A 9,573-nucleotide genomic window follows, 5' to 3' on the forward strand; every position below is an offset into this window, starting at 1 on the left:
ACTTGACTAACATGATTTCCTTCCATCTAGACTTAAATCCTAACATGCATGGTTCCATGCCTGTTCTGTTGTTCCGATGCCATTATTTTAATTATTATAACTTATCGCCTTTTTACGCTGTGCTTCATGTACTACAATGTAGTTGGATTGCAAAGTTAAGTATAAGAGCAACGACATATTACACCAATTGGTGTAATATTACAGTAAAATAAAATTTCCTATAAAATATGTACGCTTACAGTACTAGAATATCAATTATAGAAGAAGCTATTACATCATACTTTATTTTTTATGTCGGTTTATCGTATCATGTGTTATTCAGGTCGATTCTATTGCGTTACGAATAGCAATAAAACGTTTTTGTTAACTGTGTTCGACAAAAAAACAATTGTGAAGACGATTTGGGAAAATCATAAAACAGGGGGATCAGCTTTAAGTGAATGGCTAATTTACAAGAGAAACACATCAATTTGTGTAATTAGTATTCATCGTAACATACACAATCCATCAGGGAGGTCTATAATAGTGTGGACTAAATGGCTAAACGTGTCATGCTGTCGATCATAAACTTCTAGTGTCGTACATACCAATAGCTCAGGTTGAATCGTTACTCATCTGTTAGGCATTAAACCATGCATAGATATATATTACAATGAGAAATAGAATATACAAAAGTTATTAAAAATGTTGTTTTTAATATGATATTACAATGTATAAAGTGAACGTTAAATATCAATTTACAAGATGTTTTCAAAAGTTTGAAGTTTTTTTGTTTTATTTTATAGATTGGCATAAAAAGCCCTTTTAACTCTTACTATAGCCATATTCACTGCTCGTCTATCCCCGTTAAAACACATCATGATTGTCATATCAATACATTAGCATAATTGAAAATGTGATAAGGCTGTTTTGTTTAAAACGATTATAGGTAATTGTATATGATGATGTATAACAGGTATTTGAAATATTGCCCTAAATTCATTGACAACATGGGAAATCGCCTTTTGTAGACACTCTAGTCATCTTCACTCCAGTAGATCATCAGGTCACTTTCGTGTTCAATACATGATCGAACTACCGCCTTTCCTCCGCTTTCGTGGCCAAAATATTGATACTGCATAACCATTGATCTAAGCATATAATTCAGCCACCTTTTCCTCAAGTAATTAATGGGCCACGTTCTTCCACAGAAGAAACATGTCAGTCACCTTCGTTTATGGGAGATAATCCAACTATCTTCGTCCCAATATGGATAATCAAGCCACCATTTGATCCCAGAGGATAATTAGCCATATTACTTCCTAGCAGAATACAATACAACGACCACCCACCTCTACGTTCGCAGTAGATATTGCAGATGAGTATCAAAAGCACTTACTGGATGTTGGAACATACATCAATGATAAAACAAGATCTTATGATGTTAATCTAATTAAGGTTGCCAGAGCAGAAGCTTGTAGTTTTAACTAATAATAAAATAGTGGTTCAATAAAACATCAGTTTGTCGTTGCAAACGTCACAGCTCAAACAGCAGAAAAAGTCTGCGACATGGTACAGCTCATCGCCCTTTATGGAAAAACTCCTGATAAAATGGCCATGAAAGGGGGCTCATTTTGTAGTGGACCATGGAAATATTGAACACATATATCGCAAAGAGAGATAATAACGTTTAAGTCAATTATACAGTGTGGAGGAGTTCATTTAATACACTTGAAAGCAGCAGGTTTCGCATATTTTGGCACCATTGTTTGAAAACCATCTTCATCCTCGTTAGATAATATGGTAACCTTAGTACCTGATAAACAACTATGTACTTTAGAGCATCCATCACCATCATCATCTTCATCATCATCATCATCATCATGATCGGGAAAACCTTTGTGTCTATTTTGAAGAATAATGCCTGAATGTGTTATAAAAATGAGACAACCGTTTCCTGGTACAATTAAGAAGTTATTCACACAGGTACAAGTAAAATATATAAAAAAAAAATGCAGAAAGTATTGGAAAGCCACCAAGGTGAATGTTTGTTTTTACATTTTATTCATCCTTTGTGTTCGGATTTGGAAGTATGCAGAGAGACAGTTATAGCATTCAGTTATGGCATTATTTTTCTTCTATCAGGACTCATTTATCCCTTGTTACAGACAATTTATGTACCTATATTCAGTAAAGCAATTCAATTACAGGTACAATCGATCAGGTGTGTATTTTTGTATACACCTAATGACATTAGGTGTCACCTCGTCCGTCATCCTTACCTGGTGTCACATACATGTAGCAGGTAAGTAATGGGACCACTTTATTAATGAAACCGTACAATATCTACGTTTTGCCTTAAAACACAATCGCCTTCTATTCAATCAGTTTGAGAGATCGAGCTGTACTTGGATTTAATGATATATGCTACATAAATATGACATTCATCTCTTTTGCAAACGAGTTCCATTCCAAGAAAAATGTTTCTATCAGTTATATTTTGGACTAATTAAGCCCAAATATTCAAGGGTTCGAAGGCATCTGTTTGGCACATATGATGACGTTCGAACAAATGCGATATTACAGTTTGGAAAATATATTTGAATGAAGCTGTGTTTCAAACGTCTTAGCTGTATTTAAGTCCTTATCTTAAAAGACAAATGTATTCTGGATCCATTTGATCAAACAATTTTACCAAAGGGGTTGTTAGCTTCAATTACGGGAGCAAGCTCATGCTTTCTATGTCTACCTGTATCAGTTCCGTATAGGCGAAAAAATCAACCGGAAACCATTCTGGAATTTGAAGTCATAATTTGACACTGTCATAATGTTCTTAACCTGATCACCGAATGCTTAACAGAATAACAGAAGGACCCGATGTTCCTATTGGAAATCATGCGCGTGCATCCGTTTTGTTGTTGATTGTTAAACCCTATCTATGATAGTAGATTTATCTCGAAGAGCTGTACAACTGAACACACATGTTACACTAGTGATTACAATGATAAAAATCAGATAATACTGAATTATCAGATAGTAATGACTTTTATGAATTGAGAGATAAAAATGTATTAGTCTTGACAAAATCACAGGTAAAGTGTAAGGCAGCATGTGTCCTTGATACAAACAGGAGACTGGCAGACGTCTGATATTATTATCACCTTACACGCGTGAAACTGTGCTTCAACAGAAGTGGCCATCAACATTAACATGCCAGGGAAGGCCCATATCTGTGTCAATACCGACCTTAAATCGCACGTTATGAGCGCAGTGATAAAAAGTGTACACCTGTAGCCAATATAAATGTACTTAATTTTATGGTTATCGCCTTGTCAGTACATTTCAAACGTCCCACATGGTTTAACCCACGGCTTAAGAGCTGGACACATTTGTATGAAATCTTCAGGATGTCTTCCGACTTGGTTCGGTGTATATGTGATTATTAATATTTTTATTCGTGAAGACTTCAACTTCCACTATATGTTTTGACGCTGTTGTCTATATTATGTATTTTGTTTGAACAACGTATTACGTTTTGCAGATTTAACTTTTATGGGAACGTACGCTTGTTGTACTTCTAATCTACTTTCAACCATGATGAGAGTTCTTATAACACGTATGAATAACGATTGCCTTCATACCCGCCTGAGGAACTTCTAACACTGAAATAATTTTAAACGATCTATTTTACATATAAACATAATGCTCATGTTTTATCCTGCCAATTCCGAACAATAATATACATATAATATTAGAACACGTTAGACGCAACCAATTAAAACCATATCGTTATTACTGATTTCAATTGTAACGATCCCTGTCCAAAAAACACTTCCGTTGTATTTTACCTCTATTTACCTCCCATTAATTTCGTTCTAGATATAACTGTTGAATAAAAGGGTCGTGCTATTACGGTTAACTAGGTACAGTAGCTCGATTGGTTAGAGTGACAGTATAATAATCGGGGGTCCGGGGTTCGAATTACGGTCGTGCACTGTTGTATTTTTACCCTTGAAACACTGTTGTCGTATTTCATCGTTAATTTTCTTGCAAATTTCAAAAGGTGAGGATTTCGTTTTAGAAATGATTTATAAAAGCTTTAGTCATTCCGAAAACAACCCATAGTACGGTTACAGTTTGTGGTAGCGTCACGGGGATCCTTAAGATTTAGATTGGTGTATGCGGATACAAATAATTATGCTTACTTACACATTTTACGTAGGACTTACGATGTGGCATGTCCTACAAGTAGATAGTTAGTGTAAATATGACACAAACGGACATGTTACCTCATATACAAGGTACACACGTGTCTGTAGCTGTCAGCCTATATCTTCTACACATACACAATAATGAATGGTTTTTGGTCGCATGACCTCGATGAAGGAGGTCAGAGGACAAATATCGTTGTCCATATATGTCAAGTAACGTTCATTGTTGCACAAGCGACCTGGTATAGGTTAATGTACGGTCGGTCTGGAATGTAGGAGGTTTTTTACAACTTATTGATTGATGGATTTAACTGATAAGCATCTTCGTGATTTATCATTACAGTAACTGTGACAAAAATTATGTTTACCTGTTTGGTAATTAATTAATCAAGATTACTCATTTCAAGGCTGTTTACAAAATCTTAACTGACACGCCGTAGGCAATTAGAGTTGAGATATACCTCTGCGTTTATCGCCCTCTGGGTCGTACTGGGCGTACATGATACCAATGTTAAAACCACACGTTATGTGGTCACACCTGTTTTGTATACAATTAAGTTCTAATGACCAAACACTTCTGGTATCCATGATTTCCTTGTTGAACTGCGCATTTCCTTAATCAAAAACTATTTTGTCACTTGGCACTTTAATTGTGGTTTTATTCACACTCTCGTATATGTGTTTATTGTTCGAAACAAATATTTTATTAAGGATTCTCGTCCCTCCGCCTAAAAATGTAATGAGCCATTGGTGGGTTTTTTCTACGGCATCAGCTCTGGCTGGGACGGGGATCCTTAAACATATATTGTGCTAAACATACATTGTATCATAATATACAGTGGATATAACATTCATGATACAAACATCCAATATGTATTTATTGTTCGAAATAAATATTGTACTTAACACGTATTGTGCCAAACACACATGATATAAACACCAGTATCAGTTCCAATTGGTGCAATTGTTTTCTGCCGGTAAGCAGTCTGCCACAGGCGATAACATGACATGCCTATACATACATGTACGTTCTCAAACTAGTAAATTACCCCATGGGAGTTAATGAGGTGCCCTAGTAGTGCCCTGCTCACTAGTGCATTCATACAAAAGATAGTGTTTAATGTGTAATACATAATTTACGATGACGTAACATTGCTCACATCGTCCGTGGAATAATCTGCTCTGACTGACATTACGATTTTACAAATTGTGTCTTTTATCAATGCTCATGTTCATTTCATTTTGATATGCTGATCTCAATGACATCAACATAGTGTTGACATTTGTAATAGGTCAAAGGCACAGACATGGGCTGTTATATTTGCAATTGTACGAACAATCCCTGCTGTCGATCGTGGAATAGCAACATATGGAAAATTAATAACAAATCGTTTTTTTAATTAATTAATCAGTGTTTCTATTGTTTGCGGTGATGCATGGCAAGGGAAATTTGAAGAGATTCAATATCGATGTATGTATCATGGCACTTGCAACAGTCATACAGTTATCCTTAATCAACGTTTATGAAGCACATGAATGTGATATTATTTATATAAGATTTTTTACAAATAAATTAAAAAAAAATACACAACAAAGGAAACACATATTTCTTTAGTTCATTAGAGTTTTAGAGGTTAAGAAAAGGTTAAACAACATTATCATTACGTTTCTGTCAAAACACCTTGAACAAAGACGTGATACACAGAATGAATTCGGGAGATTGCTTCTAGGAACAAGGCTTATTCATTTCACAATAACATTTACCTAACAATGCATTGTATCACTCTAACCACAACGTACAGTATACAATGTACTATTGTCGTAAGATTAGTGTTTAAGATGAATATTTTAATCAGTTTGCTCATATACATGTAGCGATAATATAAGCATTTTCATATAATTGATATACGGAAATACGTCTTTATGTATATACAAATGTAATAGTTTTTTGTCAAAGTATTCTGTATACAAACACGTCACACATCTATCATCGATTTCATGGAAAAGTTTGACTTTTACGATACGGTTATTACCTGTGTCTGTTAGGTGTTATATTAATCGCCGGAAGTGTCGACATTTGCCACAAGACCTTTACGCAATAAAAATATCCAATTAATATTGACAAAAGATATCTTTCTTTGAAGTGCATTTTATTGACTCTCGATCGGTCATAACCTTAACAAGATAAAAGAATATTTGTCACACTAAAGAACCTATACTGTAGCGTTGAATGTTTAAAATAATTAACAAAGTGTTGAATAGTAAATGTGTTTGATAAAGCGTTGAATATTGCTAGTGTTTACTGTATTGTTACATATTAAATTGTTTACTGTAGTGTTGCAAAAATATAGTTTAATATGCATGTGGTGTTTTACATAATTATAGTTTTTATTGAAGTGTTGAATATGCATGTTGAATAAATAAAGTTTACCGTGGTGTTGGAAAAGTATTCGAAATAATGTTTATTGTGTTGTTCAATATTTATAATGTTTATTGTATTGTTCAATATTTGTTAAGTTTATTGCATTGTTGAACATTTATAACGTTTGTTGTGTTGTTGAATATTGTACTTCCTGGCACCATTGAAAATATAAATATGTTGAAAATAATCATGTATACAGTATAATGTTATATCCTTTGGGGATTTTCAAATATATGTGACACTTTTACTGTACATGTGAAAGATAATTCCAGAAAATAAAGAGGTGAATCGAGGTGGTTCGTAAAATTATTTCTTTTTCGCTCATCACATGTAACTTCTACATGATATAATAGACTTTATTATATATATCCCTGTCAAGCCCAGGACAGTATGTCGGTCACCTACCAGGTAAGATATAGCGAACATGTCGGTAATTATGTCAGGATCAGTTGGTTTTTATCTCTTAATGAGCCACGTTACATGGCCGGCTGGCACGAAATTCCTGTACAAGTATACGCCTTTCAACATAATATGATCAGTCTTCAAGGCATTCGTGTACGTCCAATATGAACACTCGATCAGCGCATCCATCGCAATAGATCATCATAGAACGAGCGTACTAACAATGCATTGCTCGTTGCGACGTTTGAATCTGACCAACTTAGTAAAAGTCTTGATTTGTGAGGCAACATTATCGTAAAACAATTAATTTATGAGACTTGGTCGTTTTTTTTATTAAACAAAACATTTTTCATGAAATTTATGTTTATCATATTTTTACCGGCAAAACCTGAAAATATTCGTCATAATGAAAATCATATCATAATGAAAATGAACGATACCTCCGTTAGCGGAAATGTAAAATATAATTAATTGTGACGTAATGCTATGCTGATGAGGAGATGATGAGATGTCCTTTAAATATTTCAACATACCATGATATATTTTGTCATTGGCAATTTTCAGCATTTCTGAACATTACATAACCGTCTCTAGAGAAAATACACCAAATATTGTTACATTTCGTCAAGCCGTCAGGAGGAGTATAATCTTGAAGCAAATGCAATATACATGTTTCACAAATATGCCTCCAAAAATTGTTTGCAGTGATTTTCATTATAAGTATACGTATAGTCATATGTTTTCATATTAGCAATACATTTGCCTAGGTTATAGATGCAAAAACAGTCACCTCGTGAAAAAACATATGCCGTTTCCTTCCTCTCAAGGATATTTTAAGTAGCATGATTTATTTTGGTAGAGTGTTTTGGCGACTTATTAACCACAAGGCCATGTTTTCCTACCTAAGGAGATTAATTGTACGTTTAAGAACGTCATGTTGACCTGGCATCAAACGGTTGAGATTTCAGTGTCGACCATGATTCAATTTATCTTCACGGTATCTGTACACCATACAATGTCCCAGATTTGACGGGACACATCATGATTGGTCCCACACGTGGTGCTGCCGGGAAACGCTTACATTTCAAGAACACATGGTGCAGTCTGCAACAGCGTATGAGCTTAATGCAAATTTCCTCTCATTTTGCTTTGAATTCCCTAGATTCCTATTTTCGCCTTTCTTTTCAATGTTGACCTCAATCATGTTATGCTGTGGAGCAGTGGCGTCATATTTTCTGCACTATCTTCGGTGCAAGGTTGAGCATCGGTCGGTGTGTATTTTTTAGTAGCGATATAAAAATGAAGCACTATAAAGCAACTTTTTATACCTTTTAGAATTCAAAGGAAGCATTCATTCTACATGTATAATGGTATTAAGCGCAAATATGTGCTAACACAACATACGTCTGCACACGTTACAAACGGATTTTTTTTCTGTTGATATTTGATTAAGGGTTAGTCTACAGGCATTTCCTGTCATGAGTGTATCTTATTTCGGTGAGACAATAAAAAGTAATCAAAACTTAAATAATTTCTTTCAATATTTTTAAATAGAACTGCTAAGATTCAAAAAGACGTATGTCATAATTTATATATTCGATATGTGATACTACAATTTTTTCTGTTAATTGCAAATTAAAATTGAAGGTTGTTTGTTTCCATGGTGTTTGAATTTACGCGTTTTATATTGATTTCATTCTTGTGTCTAATATATTTATGCTAGGCAAAATAAGTATTCTTAGGTAATGAAGATACCGTTAGATTGTATAAACACATTCATCAAGACGAATATTTTAACAAACCGAAAACATTAAAAAGATTGCGCAAATCCACCAAAGAAAGTGTGACATCACTAATGAGCAAATGCAGTAGTTGCGAATGCCCGGAAAACTTTCAGGATTTTAATTTTATTTAATCAAAGGCATCTGAATGGATTCAATATTTCTTTAATACGATTGATATTCTTTGTATAACCTGTGAGTCAATCTCATTTTAAAAGTATCTTGTGATGCAGAAATGGCGGGGTTTTTCAGAAATATTAGGCACACTTGTTTTGGCTCTTTTCACCTGTTTCATTTAAATAAAAGTTGTCTTTTTTTCCCATGCTCATTATAGATTATTTTAAGGATATAGAAGTAAAATATATGTATTTCATAAAAATGAAGAGAGACTTAATGTATCAATTTCCTTGATTTTCATTTCCCTGGAAAGTGTTATACAAGACACATTAATTTATTAAAATCGACAAGAATTGTTCTGAACAAGTTTTTGTAAAAACCATTTAATGTAATATTACCAGAAAGGTTTGTCTCGACACAATCTTATTTCCTCTTAAAAGTTGAAACCCGAAGGTCCGTTATATTCTCATATAACTTAGTTTATAACGAAATACGGATAGCCATGTTTTGTTTTTTTTACTTTTCATTTTCTTCTGACATTACCTTAATGCTGTAAGGAATAAAAATGGATATTTCACACATAAAGTTAGGGCTTAACTAACATATCCACAAAGGATTCACAAATGACAATACATAGCATGTCAAAGTTATACCGATATTT

Source organism: Mizuhopecten yessoensis, unplaced genomic scaffold (genome assembly GCF_002113885.1).
Source record: "Mizuhopecten yessoensis strain PY_sf001 unplaced genomic scaffold, ASM211388v2 scaffold2303, whole genome shotgun sequence".
Taxonomy (NCBI): domain Eukaryota; kingdom Metazoa; phylum Mollusca; class Bivalvia; order Pectinida; family Pectinidae; genus Mizuhopecten; species Mizuhopecten yessoensis.